This window comes from Vicugna pacos, chromosome X (assembly GCF_048564905.1).
Source record: "Vicugna pacos chromosome X, VicPac4, whole genome shotgun sequence".
NCBI classification, from domain to species: domain Eukaryota; kingdom Metazoa; phylum Chordata; class Mammalia; order Artiodactyla; family Camelidae; genus Vicugna; species Vicugna pacos.
Window position 1 is genome coordinate 86,399,734 of NC_133023.1, and position 21,705 is coordinate 86,421,438.

Below are 21,705 nucleotides of genomic sequence, written 5' to 3' on the forward strand. Positions count from 1 at the left end.
TCAGAATTTGCATTTTAGCAAGATTCCCAGGCTATTCTTCAGGACATTCATATCTGAGGAGCATTATTGTAGGCCAACTGAGCCAGTAAGAGAGTAGGTAAGTGAATAAGTTAGAATAAGTGAGGGAATAAGAAGGAAGTAAGGAAGTAAGCATAAAATTAGGAAGTAAGCTCATAGCGAAAAAAAATGTGACAATGAAGATACGTATGTTCATACATAACTGAAAAATTGTGCACTGGAATTTGACACAACATTGTAACATGACTATAACTCAATAAAAAATGTTTAAAAAAAGTAGGAAGTAAGGTAGTATTCTAATGAGGATTGGGTTGGATGCAAAGAAATGGGACATAGGACTATCACTGCAGCTCAGATGAGAAGTAGGAAGGAGCGGATGTGAGACACTGAATCTTTTGTATATACATATAACTTCAGTTTCATTAACTCATACTGGAAATATTATATGTTAGTCACAGTAAAAAAAATCAGCAAATTCAATAATATGGTATTTGAGATGTCTTAGAAGGTGCTAGCTATTTGTTTTAGATAAGGCCTATTGGTATGTCTAGTCCTGTTGACGCCACAGTCCATAGTCTACTCCTGGGTATCAAAGTGTCAGCCCCTTAATCATATAAGTTCATAGAGGAGTGATAATAAGGATTTCAGAAATTAAGTAATTGTATCCCAGTTCACAAAAAATTGATTTGTACATGAGAAATTCAACCTATTAATTTATAATTTACTAACCAGAGTTTTTTTAATACCAGCATTAAATTTTTTATTACTTTTTATTTTGAAATAGTTAGAACTCACAAGAAGTTGCAAAAATAATAGAGAATTCCATGTACCCTTCACATAGCTTTTCCTAAAGAGAATAGCTTACAATACCATACTATGTTGTCAAACCCAGGAAATCGACATTGATACAGTAGTATTAACTAAAGTACAGACTTTATTCAGATTTCACCAGTTTTTTTCACACAGTTCTGTGTGTATGTGTGTAGTTCTATAAAATGTTTTCACATGTGTAGATTTAAGTTAACATCACAATCAGGATACACAACTGTTCTATCACTACAAAGAAACTCTCTCCCATTACTCCTTAATAGTTACACCATTTCACCAACCCTAACACTGAGCAACCACTGACCTGTTCTCCATCTCTACAATTTTATCATTTTGAGCATTTATATAGTGGAATAATACAGTGTGTGCCTCTTTTGAGATTGGCTTTTTCCACTAAACATAATGCCCTTGGGGCCCATCCAAGATGTTGCATGTATCAATAGCTCCCTTTTAATTGCTGAGTAGTATTCCTTTGTATAAATGTAACATAGTCTTTTTAACTATTTACCAATTTATGGACATTTAGGTTGTTTCCTGTTTTGGGTGACTACAAGTATAAATTCGCTATGAACATTTATGTACAGGTTTTTGTGTAAACATAACTTTTCATTTCTCTGGGATAAATCATCAGGAGTAAGATTGCTGGGTCACAGGGTAAACGTATGTTTACATAAGAAAGTGCCAAACTGTTTTCCAGAGTAACCAGTATAAGATCTTAAAAATTGCCTTAGTAATACATGCTAACTGTAAAAAATTAACATGAGGAAGCAATATATAAAGTGAAAAGTAAAATTACAGGCCCTAAAATCCTACATCATCTCTACAGGTAACTATTGTGAGGTCTCTTGTATACTTTTCAAGACTGTTTTTATGCTTATACAAGCACATTTATGTTTGTTAATATATATATTCACAAATGGGGTCATACTATTTGTAATTTGATTTTATTTCACTTAACCTATCCTAGACATATTTTTGCATCAGTAGGTAAATATATACTTAATTGCTTTAATGATGGGCATAGAATACCATTGTAGGGATGTATCACAATTTCTTTAACCAGTCCCCTAATGATGCCATTTCTATTGTTGTCAGTTTCTCTTTATTACAAAGCTGTAATAAAATTTTTTCTAAGTATATCCTTGTATAATTTGTATGAGCACATCTGTATGACAGATTCCTAGAAATGGAAATGCTACGTCAATTTTACATTTTACGTTGTGAGATAACTTTTTTTTTTAACAATTTACACTCTCATCAATGGTATGAGAATTTGTAGTTCTTCACCAACAGAGTACTGTCCAAATTTAAAATATCTGCCAATCTGATAGAAGTGGTATTTAATTTGCATATCTTAGTGGTGAATGAAGTTGAGCACTGTTTTACATATTTTATATATTTATTAGCCATTTGCATTTCTTGTCCAATAAGTTGACTGTTTTTATCTTTTGTCCATTCTTCTATTGCAGTACTTTCATGTTATTGATTTGTGAGAATTCTTTACATATTGCAGAAATTAGCCTTTTTCATTCATGTAGCAAATATTTCCTCACAGCTTATAGTTTATCTTTTGACTTTGTTTATGGTATTTTGATATACATCATTTAAAATTTCTGTGGACTCTTCAGGCTTCTGGATCATAGGTCATATTTAGAATGGTGATAGAAAATATAAAAAAAAAATGTTTGCTATCTAGAGTAGGAGACTATGTGGAAGACCTAATTATAATCAGAAGCTTGCTCCATTTGTATGGACTCAGAGAAAAGGGAATTGTGGGAAGCTTTATCCAAGCTGTGGTAAGGCTGGAGGATTATCTCCGCTACACTGTATAGTATGCATTTCTAGTGACCAAAATATTTCTGCATCAAATAGTGTCTTGCCCTTTACACAGTATCACATGTTCTAAATATTCAACTTTACTTTTTCAGTATTTCTTATCAGGCAGCAAAAGATTCTGCTATTGCAATGTTATCTTGTGAAGGACATCTACAAATAATTAAGATTAAAGCTTATTTTACATCAGTTACATATTTTATTTGACGGATTTTCTCATTTTGTCTTCAAATTCTAAGGGTGCATTCTTGGTTTTTCAGTATCCTAGAAATAAATTCCACTTCTCAGGATGGGACTGTGATCTGCATATATTGAAGGTTTAATAAATATTTTCTGAATGAACTCTAGAAAAAAGCTACTGTGAAACATTCTTAAATATTGGTATAAATTTGCTATAAAATTTATTTCTGATGTTACACCAGTTTGTTATTAACCTTCTTCAGTGTTATCTTTTACAAAATGAAAGTAAGTTTACTAAACAGAGGAACTTTTCAATTTTGTTCAAAGTATAAAATTGTTTAAAGAAGTATCAGTTGCTAGAAAATCAGCTGAGAATATAAATTTATAAAATAGATGAAAAACTGTTAGCACCATGTACTATAAATGTAATGTTTGGAGCAGAAAATCAGTAGTTTTCATCTAGTATTAAAACAGGAAATCATTTAATATCAATTGATATTAAATTGGCACAACTGAACTAAATTAATGTAAAATGATTTGATACAGAGCCCAATTTTTCTATTACTTTAAGTGGAATTTTGCATTAACTTATATAACTGTAAATTTTCCACTATTCCGTTTAATGCTCTAGCTGCATCATTCTGTAACTTCAATCTATTAAAAACTATAATATTCTACCAAAGATGGTCTATTAAAGAAATGGAAATTTATTTTGAATAGTATTCCACTCCCCAAAGCTTCAGAGGTTAAGTAAAAATGTCTCAGATTTTACTTCTTGTTATTGATATTTAGATGTTTCTGTTTAACTTTTATTGTTCAGGTGATTAAATATACCATAACTCTTTTTTAAAGTTGCAGGGAAAAAAAAAACCCCAGTAAGCACAGAGGATAGGAGAGAAACTAGACACAGGCGTGTAAGGAATATAATTTAAGGACTGAAAAAAATCATTATATTGCATTATGAATGCTTTAGAAGTGATACCGGGTGAATTCTCGATTTACACTGGGCTTCTTGCATTATTTCTCGTTTGGAAAATTTGTCTTGTTATTAAATACATTTATTCCTTTTCTTCTAACTGAAACCTAGTATTAAAGGAATAGCTTAACCAAAATTTAAAAAACAAAGAAACAGAAACGAAGAGCTCTTATTAAATAGACACTATTGTATAAATCAGGGAACTTCTGTAACAGCAATGGAAACACTGTCATAGGTCACGTCTTCCTGTCCTAGGAAAAGCGGCGCTTCGGAGGGGACAGGCCCTCCCCTAGTTGATCTCCCCCGCGTAGAGAGCTCTCGGCGGTCAAAGGTCCGGGATGCTGGATTCGAAACAAACAAGCCAACCAAAAAAAGGGTGATAAAGACTTGACTTAACCCGGGTCGAAGAAGCCTAAGGGTTTCTTTTGTATTTTAAACATCTTGGGGGAGGGGTGAGGAGGCAGGATAAAAAGGAACCAAAATGCTTAACAAAGTCGCGAAGCCGCCTCCGCCCACGCTTCCAGGAAGACGGTGGAAAAGCGGGGGAGGCAGGGAAAACCCGGTAGGGGCTCCTCGACTCCTTCGGCCCGAATTTCGATTTCCCTACAGTGCGCTCCGTCCCGTTTCCTCCACTCCGCCCGAAGAGTGGAGAATAAACTGGTCGAACGCCCAGCCTAGCCTAGTAGCCCAGTCCCCTAAGTCTCCTAGACCCTGGAAAGAGAGACCACATTTTCTACGAGACGGGACTAGTGTTGTATAGGGAAAAAAAATTTTTTTTTCCCTCCAGCGCCAGGTCTTCCCGGTAGAGAATCAGTTCGCTTTTCCTCTACACCCGAAGCAAAAAGGAAGCAAAACAAAACAAAAACTCAAAAAACCACCCCGCTGCATCACTTAGGATCAGGTGCTGGAGTTACGCGAGTTTTCTTTCGGTGGGAAGGAGTAAGGGGCGCGGTGATGCGAGGGTCCGGGATCTAGGGCCGAAGGCCCCCCTCGCTGGGGCGTGTCACAGGAGGGGACACCGAAGGGTGATGCTCGACTGGGCTGCCACCTCGGGCGGCGCGGGGGGCGGAGGGACCCGGGGCACGAGTCCTCAGCTAGCCCAGTTTCCGATTTCCCACGGCGCTAGGCTCCGCCGGACATTCCTATCACCCTCCCCTCGACCCCCCCAATAAAAAAAAAGAGGAAACGCGGCCCAACCGGCTGCGCTGCGGAAGCGCTGCTAAACGAATGAGTAAGTCAGGCGCGGGCACGGCACCTTGTTTACCCCACTCGGCGGCGCGCCCCTGCGGGCGCCTAGCTGGGAGGCGGCGTCGGAGACGCTGAACCCGGGAGGCAGTCGGCCACGATTGGCTGGCGACTGGGAGGAGGACGCTGGGTGGGAGGGCTGGGGGCCAGGCGGGGTAGTGGCAACTCTCTGCCGCTAGATGCCGCTCCCTCCCAACGGGAGCCGGGCGCGGGTTCGCGGCCGACAGATGGCGCCTGCGCGTTCCATTCGCCTCCAAGTCGCCGAAGAGCGAACACCCCAAACAATCCCGAAGCGCCACCAAAAAAAAAAAAAAAAAAAAAAAAAAAAAAAAAAAAAAAAGAAAGAAAAAAAAAAAAGAAAAAAAAAAACCCGCCGGATCCGACCGCCACTTTCAAAACCCCCCACCGCTCTAGAACCGCGGGAGCTTCCGTCCCTGAGTAGAATTCGAGGGTGTAAAGAAGAGGAAGGGAAAAATATCTTGTACCAGCCCAGGGGTGAAGAAGCCCCCGGCCTAAGAAAGAAGGAAGGAGGAGTGGGGGAGGCGAACAGTCTCGTTGCTGCCTCTGTGTACGCTGAGGGGGGAGGTAAGTTATAAAATGGCGGAGGCGAAGCTTCTAGAAGTTTGGAGGGGCACCCGGAGGGCGCGGGGCCCACCGTGAGGCGCGTGTGGTTGAAATAGGGCGAGAGAGAGGACTTGGGAGGGGAAGAGACTGGGCACTCTTGCCGTTTAATTTCCCCTCTTCTTCCTTTGCCCCCAGCGGGGCCGGCTGTGGAGCTGGCGGCCAAGTGAAGGCGGGGAGAAGCCGCCCCGTCCCCGCGTAACCCCCAGCCCTTCTTTCTCGCCTCTTCCCCCAAGTAGCTTTCTCAACACTACCAAGGAACTTCCAGCCCCCCTTCCTCCCTACCTCCTACTCCTAGAGTGGCTTTCTACCGCAGGACTCTTGCTTTCGACTACCCTTGCTGAAGGTTTTCCTTCCCTCGTCCCACTCTCCCTCGGGGCCTCCACGGAGACCCCCCCCATGGGTGGCCCAAAATGGAGAACGCGGAGCAGCGCAAGATGGAGGCTCTGCTTTCTCGGTGTAGCGTTAGATTTAGGTGCCTTTTCTCCGGCAGGCTCTTAAGCCTGGGAGAGCCCTAACTGGAGGTGGGGTGGGGTGCGAGCCGTAGTGGGGGAGGAAGGCCGGGCAGCCGTGCTTGGGGTGGGGGGGAGCGCGGTATCGCGGCGAGGGGAAGGAAGAGAGCAAAATGGTGGTGCTGGGAACCTAGGGGGGAGGGGAGGCGAGGAGGCTCGCTTGTGTATATTTGGGCCTCGGACCGAGGGAGGCGAGGGAAAATCTACTCTGATCACACCCCTCCCTCGTGCCCCCTCCCTTCTGCCTTCCCCTCCTTCCTTTCCTCCCTCCCTCCTCTCCCTCCCTCTCTTCCTCCCTTCCTAGAGAGGGAACAACATTCATGTGACGGGCCCCTCTGCTTCTCCCCCGCCCCATCATCTCCAGCGCGTGGTGGGGGAACTGCCGGGGAAAGCGATTGGCATCGATCTCTCCATCCCTTCCGAGGCCCGACTTCGGTCAGTTTTCTTCGGGCAACAATTCTCTAAATAGGCTGGGGTCTGGCGGTGTTGGCCCCCGCGTGCAGACCTTGCCCCGAAGGGGGCCCTGCCTGCCTGGCATGGGAGGAGGGGGGAAGGGCGGGAGTGGAAGGCTGTTTGTTGGGGGGTTTTGGCGCCACTTTTGTTTTAGTTTTAGTGCTGCTTTTCGTTCCCACCCCCACCCGCACTGTCTTTCTCAAGGCACGAACTGAGCCGATCCTTGCCCCAGGTAGGCAGCTTCTGCTTTTTCCCTCCACACTTTTATTCTTGCTTGGGGTTGACTTTCTTTTTTTCTCCTCTCACGTACCCGGTGATCTGCGGACGGCCACTTTAGGACGGAAAGGGTCGGATGGGCCATGGGAGAGAGAAGGTGTGGGAAACAGCATCAAGTAGTTCCGCAAAACTTTGAGCCCCGTTCCCATTTTCTTCTGGCCTACATTCGTAAACGTATTGTTGATTTCTGCTCCCCTTTTTTTCCCCCGTCGCGAGAATGTCTTGTTTTGCCTTTAGTTTTTTATAAACCGCTGTACTTTCGACATTTAGTTTCCGCTCCCCCGTGGTGTATATGTCATTTTATTTTTAATCCTGAACTGTAATGGGTTTTATCGTGTGATTTTTTTTCGTGCTGCAGTGTTCAGCTTTAATTTTTAATATTGCATTAGTAGTTTCATCTCGTTTGTGAGACTTTCTCCTCCGTGGCCTAGAAATGTTTTATATGTTGTTGCCTACCGCTCCCTCTTCCCTCTCCCTCCTCCGTTCTCTTGGATGTAGTTTTTCAATTGAGGGTCATGGTATTTGATTAAATGGTTATTTACAGTTTACGTGATATATCTATTGGAAACTTTTGATCTCTAGGATTAGATTTAAGTACACGAAAAGCTTCTGTTGGTTTGAAATGGCTCCTTAAAATGCGCGGGCCGTCCCCCCCGCCCCTCCCGTAAAGCCCCATCTTCCCCTCACACTGGAGTGTAAATTCCATACCCCTTTTCTCCCACGGACCGCCGTATTTCACAGCAGCCACACCCTGTATTTGTCTCTGTGGATTGGACTCATTATCAGCTTAATTTAGTGACTCTTAAACCACCATGATGGGACTTGCTTAAGCACGAAGCTTCTTTTCCTGTTTAGTCCTAGTGGTTAGTGTCGAAAGAGGAATAATCGAGGTTTCTTGATGAAACCTGGTGCGGTCCAACCTCTGCCTTTTTTCTGTTGTCTTTTTTTCCTACTCCGGGCTGTTGGCGGTGTCAGCACCGCTGCTGGGGGCGGGGGTGGAGGGGAGAAAGAGTCGGGTTACCGAAGTGCGTCATTCCTGGCTCTAGCATGGCCTGCTCGGGAGCTGCTGGTGTTTGTTACTGTCCTCGCAGCACTTTCCTGCCAACCTTCTCTCTCTGCGTATTGGTTAGGAGCAAAAGCAGGAGGCGGTCTCCTAATTCTATCTGTACCCTAGCGCGTTGCGTTTAAGGGTATATGTGAACTTATTTAAAAAAAAAAAAGGCCCTTGGAAAGTGGATACATTTCTGTTTAATGACATACAATTTAGGTAGTTTAGACTTGGTTTCATATATTTCCCAATGAACGGTGGGGTTAATTTTGAACATTTTAAACCACTTACGTTAGAATGTCTGGCTTTCTTTCTACATTGATATCAATCTATAATTAGGAATCAGAAGGACCAGTTAAAGCATAAGGGTTCAGCGGTTTTTCAAGTGGTTGAATTGTAATTTTATGACACATTTTGTTACATAGTTTTTTTTTCGTTTTGAACCTAGGTACTAAGTGAATGTAAGCTAATTGCAGATGTTTAAGTTCATTTTTATCACATATTCCTATTTACCCTTTTAGATGTAATTTTAAATATGTCCTTTGAAGCTTATGGACTTCATTAGAATTCTTAAAGATGGCTATTTCCTTTAAAAAAAACTGAATTCTTTAAAAAAATTACTAACAAGTTTTATACGGTGGCTGTACAGTTACATTGTTAGCTTCTTGGCTTCTTGCTAGTCTTTGATACTTTTGTTATCTTTGGATTTTTCTCAGTGTACTTACTGAGCACAGTGTCTTCCTCTTAATTCTTTTCTGAAGATAATAATTGGGAGGGAGAGGTGGAAGGTAGAGATGAAACAAAAGTGGCCGTGAGTTGATGATTGTAGCTGGGTGATGAGTACAGGAGAGCTCATTGTACTACTATTCTCTACTTTTGTGTGTAGTTGAATGTTTCCATAATTAAACAAAAAATTTTGAAGAAAAAATTTCTAATTGTCTTGCAATTTTGAAGTAATTATTTTAGTTTATTTACATATTTGCATGGAAGACTTGGCCTTGTGTATAGGTAATTACACAATGATATACAGACTCAAAAATATTTAAATTAAACAGTATAGAATGAGCAAAATAAATGCTTTTATAAATTGGTTGTACTTTAAATATTTGTAACTTAGTCTCAGTGTGCTCTACTTTTAGTTTCTTTTTTAATCCTTTGAAAATAGAAAATTCCATTTGCAAATTTTGTAAATTCTGCTTGGTGTTTATTTCATTAAGTTGGAGTTCCAGTGAGTCAGTATGAAAGGGATTTACTATTAATAGGAGGGGCTTTGGCAGTTGGAATAAGTGACTGTGGAAGGGATTCCGGTGCCCTAGGGAGCATTCCTGGTAAGAAGATCGAGGTAGGAGTTGAATTCAACTCCAGTATTTGGTGTTTAATGAATGGGTAGAGAACAGGATTGGAAAAGAAAATGTACTTATTAGCTATTCTTTCTCACTGTGAAATAACTATAGCATTCTAAGCTATCAGAGACTGGCAGTGAGGGTGGGGTAGGTTCTTTTTTTTTTCCAAACTGATATGAAAATGAATGTTTACATATAAAATGAGTTAACTCTCCCCCCACCTTTAACCATCTGGTGCTATAAATAGTTAAAAGTTGATGTGTAAAATATTTTAATATTTTATGTTAAGAACTTCTGACCCATCAACACTAAAGTAAAAATGCATTGCGGTTAAAACTGTCAGTATCCTTAATAAGTGTATTAGTAAATTGCTCCTACAAAGAATTTGTAAATTATTTGAAGGTAAATGCCTTATTATCTGCCACTTTTTGTTGTTCCTTGTCAGGTTTTTTCACCCTGTGAGATGTACTTTTGAATATATGTCAAAGTTCTAAAGGGAACCCAAAATAATGGATATTTAATTTTTATGTTTGGTGAAGTGTGTTCCCTAAAAGCAAAATTCCACCCTAGGCTGGGAACAGACATTTCATAATTAATATTAGTCTGTTTATGTATTTTATGTTCGACCTTTTAGCTTTAAAAGGATGTTAAATAGAAAACATATATTTTGAATTTTTATTCAGATGCAAATAATCTTGAATAGTTGATGAGGATTGACTTCAGATTTATTTTATTGTGGTCAGGTAAGAACTAAACTACTAAACCAACAAATTATGAGTGGCAGTTTTGAAGTTTGTTTAGTTAGGATTTTTTATTTAAGCCCAAGTACTCAAGATTTTAATGAAATTAAACTACATTATTTTTTCATTGTTTTCTTTTTCAACCTTAATGATGTCGGTGGGCGCCTGAGAACCTGCGAATTTAAATGGGTGGGGGACAGCCTCATGCTCAGATTATCCTTTTGGAATACAGGGTTAGATGTGAAAATACGCCTTGGATAGTTTAGTAATGCTTAATATTCTGCATGTTTAGCTGATGCCACCCACAGTCATGTGTGGGAAGGGAGTAAACAGTGAATAGCATATTCTTTTTGCATAATAGGTAGAAGACTAAGTTTTTGATGTTGCAAGTTAACTTTTTGAGCTTAAAATTTACAGTAGATGAACACAATGATCTATTACATTTCAGTGGGAAAAGGTTCATATCTCTTTAATGTGACTTTTTCGTGTCTCACATGTTAAAAAAAGCTGGCCTTGTTTTAGCACTTTGAAATTGCTATTAGACTATTTGAAGACTTGAAAACAACAGATTACTGTGCAGTGGAGCATCATGGTATACTTATTTTGGGAGTTGGGGAGCATAGCAAAGGCATTGGGATAGTGCCAGTTAGCTTTGGGTGTCAGTCTATATTGAAACGTTAACTATTGAAGAGTGAAGAAGAAACTTTAAAGATACAAATCATTTTAAAAGTTCTTAATGTTTTCCTTTTGTAATTTCTACATTTGATACATATTTAGGACTTTTAATTTGTGATTCAGTACTGTCCCTGTGTAATAATTCTGTATATTTCCGGCTATCTCGAGTGCTGGTTATTGCATGTTCTATTTGGCAACGATATGTGAGAAAACGAATTGTCAGCTTGATTTTTTTTTCAGTCGCCTGAGTCGCCTGCTTTGCATTTAATTTAACCAAATTTTATATTTCTTCAGTGTAAATGGTGTTGCATGGTGTAGTCTTGATTTTTGTGTATGTGCATTTAAAAAAAAACTATCTCTTTAGCAGCCGTAGTAATCTTCTACCTGAACTGTATTTTTAATATATGCTTGCTGTACTTCTGTTTTTGGTACTAACTAGAAGAAAACAAGTCTTTACATATGATTAGTCTAGTCAATAGATTATCAAAATTGTTTTAAACCCCACCCCTTCCCCCAAGGTAGGGTGAATAGTATGATGGTCTCTTTTTTTTAATTATTATTTTAATTGAAAAATACATGACTAGGCTTGATGAGACATACTAGGGAGATTTCTAGAAACTGGATAATCTAATGTACAACTCAAAGGTAAAATTTCTTTATAAAAAATATGTTGTCTAAATGCTGTTGAACCTTGTTAGAGGGGGGAAAAAGTAAGTCCTGTTTACACTTTTGCTTGGATAACACTGTAATGGGATTTGACCTATAACTTGTTGAATCCTGAGATAGTCTAAGAAACTCTTAATTTAGTTGCCATTTGAATGCCTTTTTAATGCCAATGACTGTACTAAATGTTTTAAAATGTATTGTTTAATCTTCTCAGCAACATTACAAGATAGGTGGTTGTCATTTTACAGATGGGAAAACTGAGGTTCTCTAAGAATAAATGACTTGTCATGTGATAATCATTGACAGCCTGAATTCATACCCAAATTAGTTTGACCTCAAAACCTTTGTACTCTTGTTAAGCTCAGTAGTTTCTCTTAACTTACTTAGATCTTTGGAATATCTAGCACCAGAAAGCATGTATCGTTTCAGTGTTGGAAAATGAAGATTTTTTTCTTGTATAGTGCGGGGTAAATGCAGATTTTTTACACAGGGTTGGATGGCTTGCTGCCTGATGAAAGGTCTAAATTGTGTTTTATACTAATAACTGAAATAGTTGAAATAGATCTGAGCTTTGGTTTTGCTTGAGTATGCGAACTATACAGAAGTTTGTGGGATTATATGTTGAATTGTATTCTTGATTTTTTTGGGGGGGTTGTACTATGATATATGGTAGAATGGTTTCACTAATTTTTTTGTCATTTAAGTTCTATATAGAGTGGAGGCTAAATGTGTCTGAGAATAGTTCTCCAATCATTCAGCATATTTATTGAATGATTTGAAATAAAATTTTAGGTGACTCTTATAGTTCAGTGCTCTGATTGGTTCTGTAGGGGGGATTTTTGTTATTTAATGGTACCTTAAAAATATTTTATTTCCTTCTAAGTGTTAATACTGCCTCTGTTTCTACTTTCTATTCTAGTTCATCTTTTCACTTTATTAAATTTTCTTGTTCTTATTTTTTATCAGATAATAGTTAATATTACTGCCCTGGATTATTTGGTTCATTAGTGATTAGAATCTTGGTTTTCTTTGCTTTTCCTCTTTCTCCTTCCTGCTCTTCATAAACTGTAACTAGAACTTTTCTTATCCAAAGGAATGCTAGGTATTGTATATCTGGCCTAAGATAAATTAGTGGAGATGAGGTAAAACTGAAAATATTAGTGCTTTTCACAGCCGTGAGTCAAATTTATATGTTTTATGTTAATCATTTCCTTAAACTTCATTCTGTAGGTAATATTTTTCTAGGTGACACATTCTTTTACACAGATTCTTTGTTCAATATTGAATCTTTTCATCCATATTTTTTCCCTTTGTAGTCCAAGAGTACTGAGACCCTGGTGTTCTACGACAGAATTATGCCCCAAGGCATCGATTGTATGTAATGAATTAGTTTCTGTCCTGTGCACCTAGAAAGATACCGGTTATGTACTATTCTTGGGAGAATTCAGGAAATTGTCAGTCGAATCATTTTCTGAGTTTTATGGTTATTAACATGAGGAACCCTGGTTGAGAAAGGCTGCTAGAATGTTAGGTACTTGGTTTGGCACTAAATAATGTTGTAGTTTTCTGTCAGTAACCCTAATTTAGCCTCTACTAAAAACTTACGTTTGATAAAACGTGAATGCAGTTGATAATATTGCCATCTCTGTGGGATAAATTGGTTAGTTTTGATTTCAAGCAGTTAGTGCTACTTAGTTGTTTTAAAGAATTGAATATTGAATGTGGGAAGTTGAATAATTTTTTTGTAAAAAAGAATATCGTGGGAACTCTGTTCATTCTTACTCAAAACCTTTCATAAGAAGCTTTTGACAGTGACTAACATGAACAATAGCTAACACTAACTGTGCTCTTACTATGTGCCAGCCACTGCTATAAATGCTTTATGTGTATTCGCTCACCTGATAACCTTCTAAGGGTGGCCATATGATTTATTGTTCAAACTAGTATACTCTTGAGAGTGAAAGGAGGCACTAACCAGATGGCATGCTGGGATAATAGTATAAACTAGGACTTTCCCAGAGAAACTAGGATGTATGATGACCCTAATTAATACCACCCCCACCCTTCCAGAAGAGAAAACCAAAACATGGGGAGGCCAAGTAACTTGCCCAATTAATAAGTGGCAGGAAGGGATTTGGAACCTCTATAGAGATTTCTTTGGGCATGAAAGTGATTTAAATTACTTTAAATTGCTGCATTCTTGGAGTTTATTTTTGCTCTTTTGGAGGAGTTTTTATTGGTATGGGGTTGATAGTGAAAGGCAAGATACAGTATTTTTTTTAAAACCCAGTAGAGTTTCCAGTTGGCTTTTTTCAAGTGACTTGAGTGATTATATATATGTCTTAATGTTGAAAAGCAACTTCTCTGAGGTTCTCTTAAATGAAAACAGAGAAAACTCCAAGATAACTACTTTTAGTGTTTACATCTGTGTTTGTTTTCCTTACATTATTCAGGCTCCTTTTATGGTTTTTTTTAAGAAGGAAATGTGAATTGTATGATGTTTCATGGGGGCTCTTACATGAAAAATTTCTTCTAAGAAAGCTGAAAGAGAAACAGTTGTGACTAAGGAGAAGTGGTACTAGAAAAAGAAAGAAAAAGATCGAGTTAGAGACTTATGCAAAGTTAAACTGATTCTGTAACAAAATTTGAAAGTTAAGTCTTAACAGAGATTGATGTGTCATTTCATAAAATTCATAGTTGTCTTTTATTTTTGGTGAGTTTTGTAGTTTCTTTGTGTTGCTGGCCTATTCATGTTTGTGGTACTCCCCCACCCTCCAAAAATGATTGCTGTAGGTGAATTCAAACATTTGGAGAAATGATTTCAGCATAATCGCAGATTTACTGTTTTATAAACTAATATTTTTTCCCCCTCTTTTTTTCTTTTAGTGGAAGGTGGTAAAGTAGTAGAGAGCTGATCTTAAGCAGACGTTGAGTTTTGTTTCCATACTTGGCTATTTTAATATTTCATTGAGGAATTTGTGTTTTTCTTCCACCTGGGTTTCACTTGGAAATTTTGTTGGTGTCACTATTTTATGAACAACTGAGTTTATTAGGTAGGTCTATTCAACTTTTAAAGGCATTTATTTAGTTCATTAAAACCATCATGAAGTTGGAAGGGGCAGGGAGAGGGGGGAGACACTGCATTTCTGACAAGATGAAGGAATTTGTGGGTCGCATAGTGACTAGTAAACAAAATGTTACCTTGTGGGTTTGATTTATTATATGGAAGTAATACAGTTTTTTTTTTAAAGAAGCTATTGCTGAGTTTTAATCTGGGGCCCATGGATAGGGTGGAGGTGTGAAAACCCTATGAAATTTTGTACAAAATGTGTAACTGCCTTGTTTTCAGAAGGCTTCATTCATTGTAATATCAGCTGATTCTTAAAGTGCTTTTGGAGAAGGGATATAATAACAATGGTAAACTACATAGTTGTTACCCCTCAGTTAACACTGTCAGTTGGATTTTATCACCCTAACAGGGCTAAAAATAACACTTTTTGAAAACATGTACTGTGATTACTATTTGTTAAAGAATATTAAGCTGAAACCGATAGCCATCAATGCAGTTTTGATACAGTGTTCTTAATTTAAGATTAGTGACAAGTATTTAAAAGTAAGGACTACTCTGAAAAGTTTGAGGGGAAAATAACAATTGTGGACTGTTGATGTAGCCTTGGAATGCTTCAGTCTTTGTTGGTTGTTAACAGACTAAAGTTAAAAAGCCCGTGATCGTCCTTTATAACCAGTTACTGTCATCTAAAAGTTGAGACCTTAGTGATACTGTGCTTCTGTCTGAAAGAAAAAGGGGCAATCAACAATCACTCCTGTTACATGGGACTATTGTGTGTTTTTCTTTCTTTCAAATTCTAAATGATTGCTTTTAAATAGGAATTTAAATTTATTCATGCTTGTGTTTTACTTTTTGACTGGATTCTTTGTTGCAGTGTTAGCTTGAAATGTCCTTGTAGCAGTATACGATACTCATTAAATTCATTCTCTACGTATATATGAAGATTCAGGTTTGGTATATTTAAAGTAGTGTTTCCATTTCAGGATTGGAATATATGATATCTTTTTTTATTGGATGTCTAGCCTTTTTCTCTTTTCAAAAGCAAGAATTTTTCCATACTCACCAATGTATCTCCTGTCTTGTACCTAATTTGCAAACTTTATGGTGACTAGAATGTTACTACAAAGAACACATTTAATATCCTCTTACTAAAATAGGTCTTTTTTTAATGGTTTAAGGAAGTAGTATTAAAGATAGTTAGGGACATGAACCTTTGAGAATTTCCCTTCTATGCAAAAGAAGTAGAGAAAATGTAGGAAATATTAGCAAAGCAGTAATATTTTTCCTTTGGGAGATGTCCCTCCCTGTTTCCACCATGCATTCAAGCCAAAAGACATTCCTCAGACTGTTCCTGGCAGGAGAATTGAGGAAGTGGTGGTAGCCATGGCTGGCAGGGAAGCAGAAGCTTGAAGGTATGTTTTTGAAAAGCAAATTTGTCAATGACAAATGGATTTTTTTGAGTTTTGATTACATATCAATGCATAAAATACTACTATTCATTGAGGAATATTTAGTAGTTGCATTCATATTTGGATATTCTAAGTATACTTGAAAAATTTCAGAGGGATTATTTGGACAATACAGGATTATATTAGAAAAGATCATTTAGTAGGGAATTAGTTCCTAAACCTTTGAAGTTAGACCGAAGCAGTTATCCATGTTGCTGTAGAAAAATAGCAAACCTAACATGTGAGGTAATTATTTGTGTGTATAAATACGTAGTGTTCATATGTACAATATTGGTGAATATCCCCATTTTTATCTTTTGACCAGATTAACTTTCTCAGGCAAGGAATTATGTTTTTATCTGATTTTGAATCCTTATTTCATTGTGTTATATGTATTATGCAGATTCTCAAATGGTAATTAAAATCTTAGGTTTTCTAGAAATGTAACCCTGCCTTATAATTACATTATTAATATTCATCTTAAAGAGCTATATGTTGGAAGAGAAGTGGTCAGTTAGTTTCCTCTGGTTGGCTTTGCACTAATGATAAAGTGTGTATCAACAGGGTATAATTTACAGGATCTACTACATGGCAAAGCTCCCTAACATTTAATTTTTATTTCTTAAAACAACCATGTGAGGTAGTTGGTATTTTCATTTACTGAGATTCAATATGGTTAAGTGACTTGCCCAAGTTCATTCAGCTAGTAAGTGGCAGAGCCTACTTTTCAATCCAATTTCTGCCTAATTCCAGCACACTTCTTTACACAGTGATATACTGCCTCCCAGTGGGATGATTTATAGGTTTGTAGTGATAACTTTTTTGGGAGAATGAGTAAAAAGGGGCAGGAATCCTAAATTGACTGAGAAAGTGAAACTTCTCAAAGTAGTCAGAAAACTTTTGGAAATTAAGTAGGAGAAAGGCTTATTTTCTACCAAGAACTGATAGAGAATAAATTATTCTCAACCTGAAGTTACATGTGATATATTTGTATTTTATAATCATCAAATAACACCTGGAAAAGGGTTGGATGGGGGAAGATGATAAAGTTTCTTGTATTGAATTTGTTTTAATCCTCAGTAAAGTGACACCTGAATTTTAAGGAATTAAACTTCTTATAAAATAAACTATGAAACAAAATACTATACAAAGCATTGCTGGCATATATCTCACTAGCAGTTTTCCTACTAAAGGACAATAATACTGAAAGGAACAGTCTGTTCAGGTAAATTGTTCTCAATCCAAGCAACATTATGATGCCACTTTCGTGTTCTTCTGTTTTTTCATTTTTCTCCAGCATCCCTTTTCTGTTGCTTTTCCATCTTCAGTATCTTTGCAATTTCTAAAATTATCCATGGGATGTAGAAACATTTTGATGGTGATTTCCTTTTTGCACTTCTATGCTATTACTAATAACACTGTGTAACTATATGCTAGGCACTGAAATAGAGATGATTTCAAAAATAAACCCATTTTATCCGCCCAATAGCCCTGTGAGGTGGATACTGTTATCTCCTGTTACCTATGAGAAAACAGAGGTGCAAAGCAAAAAGATTAAATTACTCAAGAACGCATATCTAGGAAAGTGATGGAGACTTGATGTGAATCCAAGCAATCTGATTGTAGAGTCTGTGTTCTTAGTGCCACAGCAACATACTGCTGATTGTTGACATTAATGTGAATGATTTCCTCATCCTGCCAGTGTATTTGTTTTAAGCCTTCTCTTTAATTATGGAGTATGTTTGTTCATCTTAATAGGAATTTTAGAAGTCAACAGAGGATTGGGTTAATTTCTGATTCTCAGGTTTCCTAGCTATAAAATGGGTATGATTCCACCTACATTTTGTGTTATTATGGCAATTAGATAACAGTACTTTTTCTGAGTGTTTATCTGTGTGCCAGACAATATGTTGAGGGTTTTGCTGGCATGATAGGCCCCCAGATAACTTAGTATTCTCATTTATTGAGTACATTCTATGTATCAGATACTTGATATAATATACTACTTTTACATCTTACATGATATGGGGGATATTGTACCCATTTTACAGAAAACTGAGGCGTAAAGAAATTTAGTAGTTTGCCCAAATACATTCTCACCTCATGGCCTTTGTATTTGCTGGTCCCCTGTCTGGTTCCTCAGTTCTTCAGGACATTTTGCTCAAGTAATTAGCATTTCAGTGAAATATTCTTTGGCCATGTCATGTAAAATAATATCCTTTGCCCCCAGCACTCCCTTTTCTCCTTATTCTGCTTTATTTCTCTGCATGGCTCTTTTCACCATCAAACATAGTTTTATGTGCATTGTCTCTTTCCCCACACTAGAATGTAAACTCTGAGGTAAACTCAGTAAGGGCAAGAACATCTGTCTGTCTTGTTCGTTGTCTTAACCCCAGCACCCAGAACAGTGGTTGGGACATGATAGGTTGTATAATATTTGAGTGGATGCATTATGTGGTATCCTGAGATTCACTAAGCTTACTTGCAAGCTGATCCTGAATTAAACTGATTTAATCTTTTAGGGGGCAATTTTATTTATTTTTTTTAACAGAGGTACAGGGGCTTGAACCCAGGACCTCATTCGTGCTAAGCATGTACTCTCCCATTGAGCTATGCCCTCCCCTCTAAACTGATTTAATCTTAGTGAACCAAGATGGACATTTCCTAGAACAGAGAAGTGCTGAGGATTGTGCTTGGGCTTGTTTTCCGATGGGAGTAGGGAGGCATTTCAGTCTGACGCTGTAGTTTTTAGAAGCCTATTCTCATGAATTGCCTTGAATTCCAGGAGTATTGCCTCCTCAGCTTCTAGGTTCTGTGAAGCCTTTTATCTCTTCGTAGAAGTCTGCTATCCAGCTTCTTCTTACTGTCTTAACTTTGAACCCCTCATTTTGCCTAAAGATCTGTTCATTGACCATTTATAGTGTATTTGTGATGTGCACAGTGTGGAGCTAGATGTGAAGCAGGGAATTGGCTTCATACAGGAGGATTCCTAGCTTTGCCATAATTTAGAAGGTAATACATATACAACCTATGTACATACACACATATGTTAAAAAACTGCTGTGTATTGAAACTGTAAGTAATTATTTTAGTTAATGTTTTGATAGCACATAAAGTCTTTTTCTGATGTCCTGGAATTAATACCTTTCTTTCTAATTCTAAAATTTCTTGGAATAATGTCTGTAGTTAGAACACAGTAGTGATAATATTGTACTATGCTCTTGCATTTAAAAGGTAGATGATTTTTGAAAAAAAGAGAAGTTGTATTTTAGATACATCAGCCTTAAGCTGATGTGTAATTGAAGGTCAGCAGGTCTAAGAATTCAGGAGATAGATCTTAGGGATCCCTATGTACACTATGCAGTGTACATAGGCCTTTAGAGGGAAGAAGTTATATGTAAAGAGGACTAGAGGGACAGGAGTGAAAATCTTATTAATTGGGCAGGAGGAAGTAGGACCATTGATAGAATGGTCAGGGATATAGGAGAAAATCTAGGAAAATACAGCATAAAATCCATAAGCATCTCAAATTTGAAAAGAATCCAGAGGGTCTCCCATTTGGGAGATGCTTTTAAATTGTATACAGTATAAAAACTATTGTTTCAATTATGTCAAATTGAAATTATCTTTAAAGCTGATATAATCAACGATTGTCCTTACTGTAGATTATTTTCTTTGTGGTATCTCTTGGGAGTTGGGTTCTTCTTCCACACTGGGTCCCAGGTTACCAGACTAAGCTGGGAAATGATCTGGGACAAGAAGGAGGGTATATCTGGTTTATTGCATTCTGAAAAGTCAACTAAAATTTTATTGAAATTATTTTGTATGGAGCATTTATATTAGCGTTGGTAATCAAAGAATTGATTGTACTTAAACATGTGAGTGGTATTAGATGATATACTGCAATTTGATGTCCTCTTCAAAATAGCTATGAAAATTATGATTGGATTAACTGGAGGAAAAGCTTTTTTTGCCCCCCTTTTTCCCTCTGTACTTTCATGTGAAATAAGTGTGTAGGCAACCACTTCACTTGTTCTTCAAGTTTGTGGAAAACTATCTTGGGTAGAAATAATGCCAGATATGACTGTCTTATAAAATTTTGTCACTTTTCTGCTTCTTGGGATAATGTTTCAAAGAGAAATTACTGTTATCAATCTGAAAAACCACTCATAATTCTACTACTTTCTTCATTCCAAGACTTTAATTTTTTTTATTTTGGTAAAATATACATAGCATTTTACCATTTTCAGTATACAGTTTAATGGCATTAAGTACATTCACATTGTTGTCCAGACATCACCAACATCCATCTCCAGAACTTTTCCATCATTCCATAATGAAACTGTACTCATTAAATAGCTCCCTATATCCCCTCCACTCTCAAACCATCCCTGGTAACCAGTGTTCTGCTTTGTGTTTCTACCTTTGTGACTAGGTACCTCATATAGGAGGAAGCATAGATATTTATCCTTTTGTGACTGGCTTATTTCACCTAGCATAATGTTTTCAAGGTTCATTTGTGTTGTAGCATGTGTTAGAATTTCCTTCCCTTTTAAGGCTGAATAGTATTCCATTTCTGTATATATACCGTTTTGTTTGTTCATCCATGATGGACAGTTGGATTGCTTTCACCTTTTGGCTGTTGTGAATAATGCTGCCACAGACATGGTGTACAGATATGTATTTGAGTCTCGACTTTAAAGTCTTTTGTGTATGTACCCAGAAGTAGAATTGCTGCACAAATATTTGAGTGTCTAGTATGTGGCAGGCACTGTGCTAAGCACTGGGGATATCAATGAACAAGGCAGACCTGGTCCCTGCCCTCAGAATTTACAGTCTAGTAGGGAAAAAAGATATTAAATAAACAGTTACAATAACTTTGGCAAGTGTTACAAAAAGGCAAGTACAGAGTGCCCTGTGTATATTTTATATAGTTGTAATAATGTATATATTGTTAAAGTAAAAAGAACACAAAACATCAAATGCTTTTCATATTCTAATATCCCCTGCAGCATTTCCCTCCCCACCTATTACCACAGGGAAATCTGTTTTTTTTTTTCCCACCAACATTTAAAAATTTGATGCGTCTGGAATTTTTTTTTTGACAGTGATGTAGTGTAGGGCTATTGTGATACTGTGATTTATAATCAATATATATTTGGTTTTTGTCCCCATTTCTGGCACAGAGCTCCAAAAACTTTTGGAATTTTCTGAATGTTGAGAGGTATCTTTTGTTATGTTAGTAAGGTGACTTTTGGAAAGCCCCTTAGGGTGGGGGCTGCTTGGTTGCCAGTGGCACCTACTGCGTAATTAGAGGGTTGGAACTTTCAGTCCCTCCTAGTTCCCCACCTCTGGGGAGTGGGGGGGGGCTGGGCCTGGAGCGCAATCACCAGTGGCCAATGATTTAATCACTCACAAAGCCTCCAGAAAACCCCAAAAGGAAAGGGTTCAAATAGCTTCTGTTTGGTGAGCATGTGGAGATTTGTGGGGAATGGCAACCTCTGAGAGGGCTTGGAAGCTTCCTGCCCTTTCCCTATCCCTTGCCCTTTATCTCTCTCATCTGGCTGTTCCTGAGTTACATCCTTTTACAATAAACTAGCAATCTAATAAATAAAATGTTTCTCTGGGTTTTGTGAGCTGCTGTGGCAAATTAATTGAACCTAACGAGGGATTCTCTGAAATCTCAGCTTTATAGCCAGTCAGAAGGACAGATAACAACCTGGACTTAAAACTGCCCACTGAACCCTTAACCTGTGGAGACTGATACTGTCTC

General features: G+C 37.8%; 1 protein-coding gene across 6 annotated transcripts in view; it reads left to right on the forward strand.

The window, feature by feature from the left end:
* The first annotated feature begins 5,319 nt into the window (after window positions 1–5,319).
* Window positions 5,320–21,705, forward strand: part of STAG2 (STAG2 cohesin complex component) — a 108,208-nt gene continuing 91,822 nt past the window's right edge. Inside the window, exons 1-2 of one of the 6 annotated variants that reach the window (XM_072956804.1) lie at window positions 6,207–6,225; window positions 6,518–6,648. The gene's annotated coding sequence lies outside the window, so the exon portion shown is untranslated. Of the gene's footprint in view, window positions 5,666–6,206; window positions 6,226–6,286; window positions 6,649–6,792; window positions 6,899–21,705 lie in introns of those variants that run through there. The other 5 variants (XM_006203981.4, XM_031671361.2, XM_031671360.2 and 2 more) reach the window with 5 other exon arrangements.